The sequence below is a fragment of the Epargyreus clarus genome, unplaced genomic scaffold (assembly GCF_041222505.1).
Source record: "Epargyreus clarus isolate Ecla_fem2 unplaced genomic scaffold, WU_Ecla_fem_2.2 ptg000009l, whole genome shotgun sequence".
Lineage (NCBI taxonomy): Eukaryota > Metazoa > Arthropoda > Insecta > Lepidoptera > Hesperiidae > Epargyreus > Epargyreus clarus.
Genome location: NW_027332217.1, coordinates 450,057 through 465,467, shown reverse-complemented (window position 1 = coordinate 465,467; position 15,411 = coordinate 450,057). Strand labels below are relative to the sequence as shown.

General features: G+C 37.0%; 1 protein-coding gene across 11 annotated transcripts in view; it reads left to right on the top strand.

Moving 5' to 3' along the window:
- The window catches only part of Tomosyn (syntaxin-binding protein tomosyn), a 311,646-nt gene that overhangs the window by 44,943 nt on the left and 251,292 nt on the right, over positions 1-15,411 (top strand). The gene's annotated exons all lie outside the window — the stretch shown is intronic.

Here is a 15,411-nt window from a genome sequence, read left to right as displayed (position 1 = left end):
TAATATTGTTTCATTCTGAAGACAAAGCTTGGTTAATGACGCGTAAGATGAAAGGAAAAAGGTAAAAGAAAGCTGAGTTTTTTTTTTTTTTTTTTTTTTTTTTTATCATATAAGAATAGCATACGAGCATGCAGTCCTCCTGATGTGGCTACTGTAACTTTACTTTGTAGTGACATAGAAGTCGGTTGTATTTTTTGGTAAAAATCTTTTTACTAGTATATTTCAATTTCATTTTCTGTGCAAATGCCTACGACGGTGCCAATCGTTTTGAAATATAATTTTATTTTTTAATAGTTTCAATTCTTGTGCTTTTATTACATTAGTGTTACGTCTTTTTCTTACTTTTTAATTCTTACGTAAGTATATAAGTGTATATACGTTAATAATATAATCTGTACAAACTGTAAGTTACAAATCTTTACTAAAACACAGTTAAAAATTTGAAGGTGGTAGAACCCTTTGTGGTTCGACTCCGGGGGCACCACCGCCACACCTATTTCTACCTAATAACGGCAGTGTTAGGCTCTGCTATGTTCCGGTTTGAAGGGTGTGGTAAGGGAGATAGACTTTTCCGAGGCGTTCCAGCTTAGTCCTCAGGGGTAGCAGCGCATTTGTGCCCGACCTCAGGTAGGAATATCTAATCCTATCTGGGGTTAATCACAGATGTCCATTGGCGGCAGTAGCCACTTACCATCAGATGGACTGCATGCTCGTCTGCTACTCCTATATTATAAAAAAAACGTACCTACTACAACAAAAGCGACGTCTATTATTTTAGTCAAAAATCGATCATCAACACGGGTATTCTAGAAACCCGATAAGTAACTTCCATTTCATTACGAAGTGGGTACCCGGGCATATAATTAACTCCACACCCGGTCTTTACAAATTGTATAATATATATCCCAGAACAATATTATACAGCAAATAATGACAGGGTCGTTCAATTTTAGGACTTTGTATTGTATCAATTATAGCGAAGCGTTAAATTTGTATTATATTTTGTTGATTCAATTTTGTACAAATGTGTGTACGAGTACTTATGCATGTATTATTAACTTATCTATTAAAGTTGATGTATATATACTTTTTTATAATATACTAGTCCAGTAGACGACCATGAAGTACATTTGATGGTAAGTGGCTACTGCCGCTCACGGGCTGTAACCTCTCATAAGATTACATTCCTATCTGAGGTAGGCCACAGATGCGCCGTTATCCCTAAGGACTAAACTGGAACGCCTCCGCCACTCTACAAACCGGATCACAGCAGCACTTAAAACTACTGTAGGTTTTTTTTTATAATTTAGGAGTAGCAGACGAGCATGCAGTCCACCTGATGGTAAGTGGCTACTGCCGCCCATGGACAGCTGTAATCAACCCCAGATAGGATTAGATATTCCTATCTGAGTTCGGCCACAGATGCGCCGCTGAAGAAGAAGAAGAACGCCTCGAAAAAGTATGTCTCCCTTACCACACCCTTCAAAACGGAACACAGCAGCGCCTAACACTGCTGTTATTAGGTAGAAATAGATGTGGCAGTAGTGTCGCGGAATTCAATAACAAAAGATTTGACTGCGTAACTAATACGGACATTCTCGTCCGGATATCAAAAACATCGACTATTACAAGCTTGCTAAGCCTACCCGGTTTCTCTAGCACATGAGAACGGTATCCTATAGTGGTTTCGTGGAAATCAGTGTAGGATAAAAGTGGTGCAAGTAAGATTCCGCGTTCCCTGACCGGGTGACCCGGCCTTAACCCGGGTCGTCGCGTTATTAAACCGGGATATTTATTGCGCATTGTTGGCACTGCTCTGCAAATCTGACGGTATGAAAGTACTGGTCTAAATGCGGATTTGTTTTAATTACTGTTGTTAAGGTGAGGTTTGGTTATGGTTTGGTAGAAGTTTTATGTTTGTCAACAAAGAAATTGGTGTCTTTGTCTTTAAAGCAAAGAGTCAGATTGTATATTTTGTAAGAGGAAAATATTGACTCACATTTTTTTAAGACATAGCTCATCAATTTAAATAAATAAAAGCTAATTTTAAAATCCCAGAATATGTCATGAAGATCTTTCTAAAAGTTATGTGTGTGTCATACCTAATTTTTCACCGATCGTGTTTTCCATTTGGTCTAAAAATGGTAGTAACAGCAACTTCTAGAAAATCACGTTTTTGTCGGAATTCACCGATTTTAAGATTGTTAGGGGAAAACCTACTAAAAGTACTAATATTTATAGTTTAAAACTAAAAAACACGCTAAAATCACACAAGGAAAATCGTTAATACATATATAGATACAAACCAAGCTAATAAAAGGTATTATTTCTGTGGTGTTTCATGAGGCACGTGTGGAAAAATTATTTAGTTTGTTGAAAATGAAAAATCGTGTAAAAGCACACCTGTATACAATACATGTTTTATTTTCCTTTTTACTCTAATTACTGTAACAACGAATAAAATATTTAATACTTTTCCTTTCAGAATGAACAACTTCAAACTTTGTAATTGCTTTCGGTAATGAATGACCAAAGTTTTTCTCTAATTACAAAATAATCAGCTGTCTTACTTTCTTGGAAACTTTTGTTAAGTTCACAGATAATTACTTGCTTTTTATGAGTGTCATCCAATGTGATATTGAATATTCAATTCGATAATAATGGCTTAATTACCAGGCGCGATCGCAGCATTAGATTTTGAGGGGGCGTCACAGGGGAAACTTATTTTTTATAATATAGGAGTAGTAGACGAGCATGCAGTCCACCTGATTACTGCCACCCATGGACATCTAAAATCAAGCCCAGATAGGATCTGGAGGCATGGCAGTGCCTCCGCCAAGTCGAGCCAAAAAAAGCGTACCAACAACAAGCGTACCGTACCATTCTTTTCTCGAAGCAATTCGGCCCATTTTCACCCCCTGTAACTTCGTTGCATATGAAGCTAGAAGCCTGAATTTTCAGGAGCCATGCAAGCATTGTATAGACACGGTATTTTTCAAATTTCATTCAATTTGAACCAGTAGTTTAATTAAATATTCCTACCTGAGTTCGACCACAGATGCGCCGCTACCCCTGAGGATTAAGCTGGAACGCCTCGGAAAACTATGTCTCCCTTACTTAACTTGGTTAAATTAGGCCACTTTTTTCCATCTCGTTTTAAATGTGGTAATTGTAAAGTCCGGAATATCGTCTTCACTACCTCAGCGGCAGATAGGAAACCATGCAGGGTTTCCCCATGAAAAAAAACTGACCAAGTGCGAGTCGGACCCGGCGGTCTTACGGGGGGTCATGACTCCTGTTACCCCCCTCCCTGGGACAGAGTCTGTTAAATACACACCAAATATTTTAAAATTGTGTTAATATTAATCGATGTCCAAAGAGCAAAAACGGATAAAAGTTTGGTCTACTATATGATTGTAGAAGTTCTGATTCTTCTGATCAACAAGTCATTTTGACTTTAGGCTTTCTTACACAATATTTTTACAATATTAGACAATATTTAGGCTGACGGCCCACTTGCGACTACGAAACTCACATTCATATGCTCCATAAACACTTGTATTAATTTACTGAAACAATTTAAGAAGTAAACACCTCTGAATCCAATTATCCGTGTTGGTGAACAGCTTGTAATCAATCATGGCCTAATTGAATCTCAGCTTGTTTGGTTTGTCCTGTACAATACCGAAACAAAGGAAGGTTACGCCAGTTGTAAAACAAAACAAGAGCCCGTAATGAGGCGATGGAGGTCTTGATTGTTTATTATAAGTTTGTTTTGATTAAATCGTTTGTTCCATTCACATAGAAGAATCCTTCGTGGTTCGACTCCGGCGGCGCCACCGCCACACCTATTTCTGCCGAAAAACGGCAGTGTTAAGCGTTGCTGATTTCTGGTTTGAAGGGTGTGGTGAGAAGATGTACTTTTCCGAAGCGTTCCAGCATAATCCCCTGGGTAACGATGCGTCTGAGTCCGACCTCAGGTAGGATTTATCCTATCTATCGGGTTAATTATATATGTCCATGGGCGGCACTATTCACTTACAACTGGGTCGTCTACTACTCCTATATTATATGAAAAAAAAATAGAATGAATCCATAATTATTTTTAATATGCAGATTTCAATTATTGGTAATTTTGTATAGAAATTACAATTATAATGACATTTTAGTTATTATTTTAACAGTAACTAAACCAAGTGTTACAATGGAAAAGGGTAAAATACAGTTTGCGTGTAAGTTGAACTTTTTCCTGTTCTTTATGAAGTACATTTTTATATTTTGCAAAAAAGTGGAATAAAAACTTTCTATTTTCTTTTGTCCACACGGTTCTTTTACTTTTTTTGCTTTTACTGCGCGCGGCGCACTCGTACGGTTTGTATTTTATGGAATATAGGATTATTTAGTGTTTTTGTAACTACGATTTCATTGGATTTTGAAAATATTACACTACGGAATAGTATTATAATTTCGGTGTGACAAAAATAAACTAACCAGAAAGTAATTATTTCTGTGGTAATTGGATTTAACATTCTGTTTTTAAATATATACTTTCTTTATGTTATTATTCACTGAGATTAAGTAATTTTATTTCTTATAAAGATTATACAGATTGTTAAATTTTAAGGAGTGATAGCCTTTTTTTTTTTTTTTTTTTTGTTAACGAGGGGGAAACCTTCAAAAGGTACCCGGTGCCGTGGGAGCGACACGGGGTTATGTGGGACTCTTACCGCACTAAAACCCCCCCGGTGGCCGTCCTCGGCGCTGCGTAGAGGACTCCGGGATCTCCAACGGAACGCAACCGGAGTCCTCTTAGCGCTGTGCCCCGTCGGGCTCCGCCCAGGTGAGCTTGATACTCACCACACCGTCTGGTGTGCACGACGGTATGCGACCACACATACCGCCGTCCTTCCCGGGGTCGCTGGCCGGGCGGTTTGAGCTCCCACTCTTGCCGTCCGCAACCCCGGAAGCCCCCTTTTAGTCGCCTCTTACGACAGGCAGAGGATACCGTAGCCCTATTCTGGTCCCGGAACTACAGGGACAAGGAGTGATAGCCTAATGGTTAAGCAACTCTGCCTTTTCAAAGTTATGTGTGTATAAGAAAATAATTATCACTAGCTTTAACGGTAAAGGAAAACATCGGAGGAAACCTGCACACCTGAGAGATTATATATAAAGAAAAAAATCTCAAAAGGATGTGAAGCCTACCAATACGCACTTGGCCAGCGCGGTGGACTATGACCTAATCCTTCTCATTCTGAGAGGAGACCCATGGGACAATGATGGGTTGATGATGATGATGATGTTAAATTTTATACTCGTATATTTATGTTAATTATTTCAGTTCGTGCGCATTTAGTGTGGCATTCTTTAAATATGGCATACAACTAACCCTCAGATCAATAAATGCATGTTATTTCCTTTCATAACAAGTGATTTAAATACTTACAAAACATGAGTTAATTTTGAAATAATAATCATTACTAATCAGAAGCAATAAACCCATTTAAATTACTAAAAAGGCATACAATTTACAGAGTATAACAATAAATATCTTGGAATGCCCTCAAGCGACACTTAGCCACGATTACAACAAAAACTGTCATAAAAGCAGAACATTGTACAGACGTACCACAGGCATGCAATGACAATTTGACAAATGACGACATTAACGCGAGAAAATGGACCGGTAATAACTTCTAAGCACTCCGTTCTGTTTACTTCCGCATAAATGCAATCGTTAGTCATTTTAGATGTTCACTTTTCATTAAATGTTATTTTCTACATTTCTAAATCGACCAGAGATGAAAAGGTTCAGTTCGAAATACGTATAATGAATATGCATTCAAGTCCTTTATAAAGTACTTTGTATTAAAGTTCTTTATAAAGCACTTAAAGTATTTTTATAAGATTTAAGTAGAAAACGAGTTTGCAGTCCAGCATATGAAGTGGCCACTGCCGCCCAGGGTCATCTATGGCCAACTCTATGTAGATCACGGTTTTTTTTTTATAATATAGGAGTAGCAGACGAGCATGCAATCTACCTGATGGTAAGTGGCTACTGCCGGCCATGGACGTCTGTAATCAACCCCAGATAGGATTAGATATTCCTACCTGAGGTCGGCCAGAGTTGCGCCGCTACTTCTGAGGACTAAGCTGGAACACCTCGGAAAAGTATGTCTCCCTTACCACACCCTTCTAACTAGAACACAGCAGGGATTAACACTGCTGTTATTAGGCAGAAATAGGTGTGGCGGTGGTGCCGCCGAAGTCGAGCCACAAAGGTTTCTACCACCTTCAAAGGGTTTTACCTGAGGCTGAGAACAGATGCGTTGTAACTCCTAAGGATGGTCATTTGCTACCATTACTATAGACATCTGTTGTCAACCGCAAATAAGAATGCATTTTTAATTAAGGTCTGTTAGCCTTTTTACTAAATAAAAAGTTTATTTCCTTAATTAAGTTACTTTATTTATAATCCACTGTTTTGCACAAGCCCAGACTTCCTCTTAAATTTAATCATTTATTTTCAAATTTCCATATTCAATTATCACCATTTAATGACCTATATTTCTTAATTAATGTTATGTCGCTTATTGTTTTAATTAATCTCTCCACGTTTCGATTATCGAATTTAATTAAATACCGATATCGAAAGAGAAGTTAATTAAAAATAACTTTGTTTACAGAGATTGTGTCTCATTAGTCCTTATATCTGAAACTGATACGGGTTTTGATAAAACTTCGTTAAATTATTTAATAGTCCTGAATCCAGTATGGGTGGGAGCCGGAGCCGAAATGGACGCGTTTTTAGTTTTGTGTTTTCTTCAGTGAAATTTAGGAGTTTGAGTAAGTGTGCAGAATTTTTAATATTTTTGTACTTAATATAGGTTTAAAAATATTGTTGTACTTAGCCTTAGTTTTTAAATTATTTATGTTGAAAAGAATATATATATAGTTTGATCCTCTTTATAACTCACATCTTCGACCAGATGTAAAATCATATGTGCTAGAGAATATTGCCAAGAACATTATTACAGATTTTGATTTTGGCATATTAGGTGAAATTATTTTTTTGTAACTTTCGAAAAGCCTTACACGCTGGGTGAAAAGTGTTGATCGGACAACTGGCACCACTTTGGGTGAATAGTGCACACCCGAGTATGGGCACCGTAAACGAATAACTTGAAAGCTGCGTTTTAAACTAAATATTTTTAATCATTTTGTCAACGTATTATTGTCCAACTTTGGGCACGGGTTGCCTCTCAAGTATAACAGGGTTTTACCCCGCGTTTCCAAAATATAGTCTTCAAACTGTTGTCCAATTCAAAACTGTTAACCAAAAAACTTCTCACCTTCGGCTAATTTTGCCGTCGCCTAAAACATCACGGATGAATTTAAATACATTATTTTTTAATTTCCGACCCCCTAAATGTATGTATATGGTCACTTGGACAGCCCTGCAGTCACTGCAAAAGAGTCACCCAATCAGAGCAACGTCCATGACCTTGAAATTGCAAAAAGTGAAAGCGAGATTCGTTCACGCAACGTTACGCTCCTTGGAGACGTTCCAACGTGACGTGACAATGTGACGTCACGCTGTCACACACTTAGAGTAGCGGGAGGCGTGGCTTTCTACTGTTGTAAACAAACGAATTGAAAATACTGTAAAACAAATACGTGACAGCTTCATTACCAACCCATTACTGTCCCACTGCTGGGCACGGTTCTTCTCTCAGAATGAGAAGGATTAGGCCATAGTCCACCGCGCTGGCCAAACGCGTATAGGTAGACTTCACATAAGGTATGTGAAAACTTTTTTTTTAAGATTTCTCAGGTATGCAGGTTTTCTCGTGATGTTTTCCTTCACCGTTTAAGCAAGTGATAATTAATTTCTAATACGCAAATAACTCCGGACCCCTCGATGAAGAGACCGAATTTCTTAATCATTAGGCTGACTGCTTACTACGTGACTGCTTAAAAATAATTAACTGAAAAGGGGAAGTATTGTCTGTTACTTTTTTTTAGACGAATCAAACTATACAACATACGATAAAATCCGTCACGACGTTTGGGCGGTCATGTGTGTCAAAGAATTAGTATATTAGGTACTTGTCTGTCCCTGTAGTTCCGGGAGTAGAATAGGGCTACGGTATCCCCTGCCTGTCGTAGGAGGCGACTAAAAGGGGGCTTCCGGGGTTGCGGGCGGCAAGACTGGGAGCTCGAACCGTCCAGCTAGCGACCCCGGGAAGGACGGCGGTATGTGTGGTCGCATACCGTCGTAAACACTACATGGTATGGGAGGAGCGAAAACTGCTCCCCCAGGGTAGAGCCCGATCGGGGCATCGCGCTTGGAGGGCTCCGGTTGTGTTCCGTCGGAGATCCCGGAGTTCTCCAACAAGCGTTGAGGACGGCCACCGGGGGGGTTTTAGTGCGGTAAAAATCCCACATAACCCGGCGTCGCTCCCACGTCGTCGGGTACCTTTTGAAGGTTTCCCCCTCGAGAAAAAAAAAAAAAAAAAAAAAAAAAAAAAAAAAAAAAAAAAAAAAAAAAAGGTACTTGACAGTCGAGTAAAAAAGTAAAAAACAAATAGTACAATAATTTAAGTCATATTGAAATACAATAGAAATTAAATATCGCTGTACGCGGTGACAAACGTTTTAGTAGTTTTTCTGAGGCTGTTTTTAGTCTTTGTCTGCTTCTAGAGTTTTGCAAAAAATTTGAAGCTAAATGTAGGCAAACTAAGCTAATTAATCAGCATTAGTGCGACATACTGGTATCTGTGTCACATTAGCTGAATGCAGTCTACTTCCTTTGCCGCAAAGCCTAGAGCTGGCAAACAAAATCATTACTTTCCATTTCTCTAGTATATTTAGTAGGCAGTACGCATGTGTTATCTGAGCTTTATTACGTATTTCTATTTATGTGCAGATGTACTTAGCTACTTATGTACAACCTATGAAATTATTCGTACAACTAAATTACTACTACTACTTTAAATACTAGCGAACAATTGGCCGAATTACTCGCCAAACAAGACGAGTAGGTAAACTCGTTGTTATCTTTTGATTCTTGCAAAAGAAACAAGGCTTATTTGTTAGTATTTATTAACAGATTTTTTTTTCTATAAAAAGACTATTACACAAACAGACACTGAACAGAAATCTAAAATCATCATTTCCTATCTGTTTGGCCAGGGATCAAACCTGGAACCTGGGTGGTACTGCATATTACATCGGTATCGGTCCGCTTCGCGTAGTAATCTTTTCATCTTCTAAATTGCTATATTGCACGGTATATATATTTAATATAGCTTAATTTAGATAAATGTTCAGCTTTCAGTTGTAAATGACTTCACGACTCTGTCCTGCATTATCTGTGCACCGCTTTGTGTTGCCAACTTGTTATGACACAGATAAATTAAAGAATTTTCTAAAATGTATAGCCGTTCCGGAGAACTTTATTGTTGTAAAATATTATCTGCAACTTTATGGTTTACAGCGTAGGTACAAACTATTATGTAACATGAAGGAAAACCTATCTTCATTGTTTCTTTCAGTATTTATTATATTTTGTTTGTAGGTAATTTAATGAAAATAAAGTTATAAAAATGTTTTAAGCTCTAAAAATTAGTTTATAATGTACATTGTACATATTAAAATTAACTAATATTTTTTTTTATTTAATTAATACAACTTTGTCGCTACTTCGTCCAATTTTATTTATTTCGCAAACAGAAAAAGGTCAAATTTGGCAACATTTTCACGACCTTTATGTCACGAAAATGGGGAAATCTTGTGAAATTTACAAAGATATATTATTCTCATTATTTCTATAGACCCCAGTACGGTGAATAATTGTAATAATTTGTTTCAATCTGTTTCAGGTAAGCACACATGCTTCAAAAGGCCATCAAGATGAAAGGTAAACATCAAACACATCACACACACACACGCCTTTTAAATCAATCACGATTGAAATTGGGAGGAAATATCACAAAGGGCTGATTTACTTCCAAATAGGTTCTAAGGCATCTGTGGGGAATTCTGAGGAAATTCCTTTTGATTGAATACATTCCCAACTTCTTTAGAATCATTTCCAATTTCTTTTTTTTTTGGGAAACTGGTATATTATGACATTATATAAATGAACGGTTGATATTACAATCTAGGAACTTTTTATTTTGTTATTATTAAGTTGATGCTAAAATAATACAAGATAGAATCAACAACTTTTTTAATATTGTAAATTGTTTTAAATATTGTAGAAATCAAAATTGTTCTGTATTTTCCTTTATCGAAAAAGCAAGTGAAAATTATTTTACATATGAATCAACAACGACATGAAAACATTTTATATTATTTCTTAGGGTAAATGATCTAACTGTCAAGCATTCCACACCTATTTCTGCCTACTAACAGCAGTGTTTAGAGCTACTGTGTTCTGGTTTGAAGGGTGTGTTAAGGGAGACATACTTTTCCGAGGCGTACCAGTTTAGTTCTCAAGGGTAGCGGCGCATCTGTGGCTGACCTTAGGTAGAAATATCTAGTCCGACAGTAGCCACTTACCATGTTAGACTGCATGCTAGTCTGCTACTCCTATATTATAAAAAAACATCTAGTATAGGTTTGACAGTGGTACCATACCAGTCGAACCATACTGGCTCTACCTTTCAAAACTTGTAAAATTACAATTGCATAACATCAAACAAAAATATAAACATTCAACGTTAAGATGGCGTAAGCTGTAATAATATCGGTACGAAAGAAAACGTACAATCTAATCGGTTCCATCTCGATATATTATTTCGTTTGTACGAATCCCCACTCCATCTTGAATCCGACCTATTTGTACTTTCATTCATGGCCCGCCCCGAGTATATCAGCATTCATGAAAACAGTTTTTGTTCTGCCACGATCATTCATCTTTTCGATTTGGATTGACAACGACACGACGACCCATCTATATAAAAATGTCACTGTCCTGGTTTGTGTCTGTACTTTACTTCACATGAAAGCAGGTTTTGGCAGTGTACCTAATAACATTATTCTATTAGACAAAAATAATGAATGAAAACTGATTTAGGGAAAGCAAATAATAACGTTTTTTTTTATGAAATTTCCTTATTTTTTATGAACTACGCAGGTTTTAATAACATTTATACTTCCCGTTTAAACTCTGTCTTATTAAAATGTTATAAAATAATGTTTCCTTTTATTAAATTTACTGTGTAAAATATTGTGTAATGCAACCTACTGTATTTTGAAAACTTTAATAGTGTATAACCCGCGTAAAACTGCTAGTCCGCTCTTAATATAGAAATGTATCGCGTCGCCATAGCAAATTGTATGACTAAACCTGCTCGCAACAACTTCAGAGCGGACTAGCAGTTTGGCGCGGACTATACTAAATTCGCTTTTGTGCTCAAACAATTTCTGAATAATTCCTTTTTCGACTCGATCCAAAATCCGTTTGAAACAAAATTGTAAACATAAATGAGATATTCATTGATCCCAGATCAGTATGACATCATTGTCTTAATGTGATCTGAAACGCTGACAGAGTTGGGAGCTGGCCACTCATAAATCATTTTGAGGCTTACAAAAGACGGTAAGGTACTTAAGCCCCTATCAAGGGAAATTGATAAAGGTTATTAGTATTCAATACCGGCTCAGACGGGGAGGGTAGGAGGAGGGGTAAGGGTATGGCTAGGGTGTCATTTGTAGCGTTTTAGGTCTGGCGCTCAGGTTTTAAAGTTGTTGTTTAATAGTATGACTTTGAAATGGGACCTTTTGAGGAAGTAGTAGGGCTGGCGTTCGATTTTGAAGGTTACGAACTATGACTTTGAAATGGGTCGTGGTTCAAAGTCGGACAACAAACAATAAATAAATAAATATTTAAGCATCTGTATATATTTGGGATTTTTACACCCACACATCAATCAATTGATCGTCGATCGATGATAGGATGTCGACGCTAAACTCTGGTTGCCCAGAAACTGGCCAGAAATCGGAGTGATATAATTAATTAACTTAAGGCGAAGTGTATAGTCTGTAATTAGTATTCATTTTAGCAATTGTAGGACTAATCCTAGGGTACACTCAATCATCGACCAACGCTGTTTGGATCAGTAACCCTTGAATAGTTGAAGCTTTTCGATCTCTTAGATATTGATCCATTGGTATGGAGAGTTTCATGGTTATGCAGTTAGTGTTCGGGCACCCTCAATAAAACTTAACTATCGTTAATTTCAAAAGTATTTCAAACAATGTATTAATTATCTCAAAGGAATAATTTTCATATTCTACTGCAATCCGTTTTTATTCCTCTCATACTATGCTGCAATGAAAATTGCAAAAAGGTTAATTTATTACCGACTGTGTTCATTTTTGCTTTGCAAAGAAACAAGTCGTTTTAGTAATGGTATGCCTTTGTCCGGGATGCGCTTTTACTGGATATTTATGAAGAAAGCATTTCTTGTTTATTAAGGAATGTTTTTATTAATCGACTTAATGTTTATGACTTTTTATTGTCGACTGTACTATACCTACTGGGGTAATATTATTCGAGCATATGTATTATGTATGTGTGACGATACTGACGGTACGATACGAGTACCTACCATGCTTTAAAACGTTTTACGGCACGACGGCTTGAAGGCATTTAACATGTAAGGTGTCGTTAATAATTGTCTTAGCAATTTTTAAGGTCACACGATGACAGTCGACGACGTGGACTGTTGCCCATACGTGGCCTACCTAAAGTGTCAGAGAGACAGGATACATTCCTTTGGATGAGAGGAGCGTAAATTACTTTGCTCCTCCAGGGCGGAGCCTGATAAGGGCATCGCGTTTGGAGGATTCCGGTTGCCTTCCGTTGGAAATCCCGGAGTTCTCCACCAAATGTTGAGGACTGCCATCGGGGGGGTTTTAGTTAGGTAAATGTCCCACATATCCGACGTCGCTCCCACGGCATCGGGTACATTTTGAAGAAAAACGGGTAGGTACATTCCTTTTAGGGAAACTTACAAATTTTGTATATCACATAGTTCACATACAAACAATTTATCTAACATACAAACAATTTATCAAAACTACATTCAATATCACACAAACTGATGCGTTATTAATGTTTAATTCCGCTAATTATAATACAAACCAATAACCTGGGAATAGTAATGTTTATTTAATATCCAGTGTATACATTAACGTTTGCGTAACAGTTATGGAATAATTTTATATCAATATTGGTACTGTGGTCCACATTAAATGCAGCTGTGAAACGAAACGCATTGCGGATTTTTGAAAACCACGATCGGTTAACCAATTGAATGTAAATAAGGGAAATGGGTTTATCTTGTAAATAAGAAGAGAAAATGAAACAAGATAATGGAGTTTTAAATGTAATCGGTGTTATGTTGATTGTTATCTTCTTCTAAATATATATAACTCAAAGGTGACTGACTGACATAGTGATCTATCAACGCACAGCCCAAACCACTGGTCAGATCGGGCTGAAATTTGGCATGCAGGTAGATGTTATGACGTAGGCATCTGCTAAGAAAGTATTTTGATCAATTCTACCCCTAAGGGGATAAAATAGGGGATGAAAATATTACTTCGTAACGCGAGCGAAGCCGCGGGCAAAAGCTCGTAAAACATATTATGTATTTTGTTGTGGTAGAGCTAGAGCCCTTTGTGGTTGGACGCCGGCACCACCACCATTACACCTATTTCTGTTTAATAACAGTAGTATTAAATGCTCTTGTGATGTGGTTTAAAGGCTGTGGTAAGGGAGACATCGTTTTCCAACACATTCTAGCTTAGTTCTCAAAGAATCGCATGCATGGCATGGGATGGCAAGATGTCATGGCATTGGTTGCAACGGTAAAAACGGTATAACAACTGTATTGACCTATATTAAGCAAAATAAATGATTTGATTTGATGTGAACCGTATTCATACTACATCATTTTACAAACCATTTAAAAGAAGTCCTCATAAGAGATTGCATGATTTATCACTCCTTCCTAACCAGAGCGCTACAATGCTAAGAATTGCATGCATGACATGGGATGACAAGATGGCATCGAAAGGGCATGGCATGGGATGGCAATAGTATGACCGTATTCATGCTACAAAATTTTACAAACCGTTAAAACAAGTAATAGCAGATACTTGAATTCTCCCGGGCGATAAATGCTAAGAGCAGTGTTATAAAAATTTACAATAGTGATATTTTTATTTCATTGTGCTAAATAAGTGTTTGCTGTTGCTTCAGGCTCGCAGCATGGCCTCGTTTAGTGTCGTGTCGTTGTCGTCCCGTGGCCGTGTAGTCGCCGCGTTTTGTTCTATTTATGGTTTTGTTGCAATTAATGGATATAGCCGCTTGGTCGCATGTGGCTGTAAAGTGGGTTTGTGGAACGTTATTCTATTGCCAGCTACAATTTTTTAGCTAGCTGTTGTTAGTTAGCTAGAATAGTAGCTGGCAATAAGAACAAAGTTTTAGTCCGTGTAAATGTTGTGTATCGTATGTTTAAACGACAAAAATAACCAATTTAATAATTGTTTGTTATTAATTCAATTCATTATAAAGCAATGTTATTAATTGAGTTTCAAAAAGTGGTTTATGTCTATTTTGAGTAATATTTTGATTTGGCTTTGATTATTTAGGTACTTTTTATCTATAGAATGCTGCCAATTGCCATCAGATAGAACTAGTTGCAATCTATTTCATATTGCCCGGGCACTATGCAAGTTGCCTTCAGCCATCTTTTAGTTCATAAATATTGTCTTAAACAGTCCTTAAGTGCGTAAAATATGTCACGTATAGCAACGAGAACAAAATAAGTAAAAAATATTGAAGTTTAAAAGTCGTCATATTGGCTAGATTGATATGTTTTTACGGCCGTTTTTTAACCTATTTGATATAGCCCGGACGTTATATATATAGTCCTAAAATCCTAAAGTGCATAAAATACATAAAGTATAATAAGTAAAAGAGTAAAAATCTTCATTGAAGTTGAAAAGTCATATTGGCTAAATTGATATGTTTTTTACGGCCGTTTTTACACCGCGTCTTGGATTCGTCGTAATTCGACGTAATTTGTCGGGAGGCTGCGCGCAGATGGAGCGAACATCTGGTTATCATAAAATTGTTTATAACCGCCAAATTGCCTATTGCCATTTTGTTGTGGTGGAGGCATTTTATAATATAACGAGAATGAGCCCGTGTTACCTTTGTGTGTTTTACGTGAATTTACGTCAAATTTATCACTCTTGTATATTTTTTCCTTGTATACATACAAACATTTTTGCTGTTTGGAAAATACGACGTTACATAAAGACCGATAGTAATAAATAATTTATTACAATTTTAAGGCAAGTTTTCAAGTTAGTATCGATCGATCGATT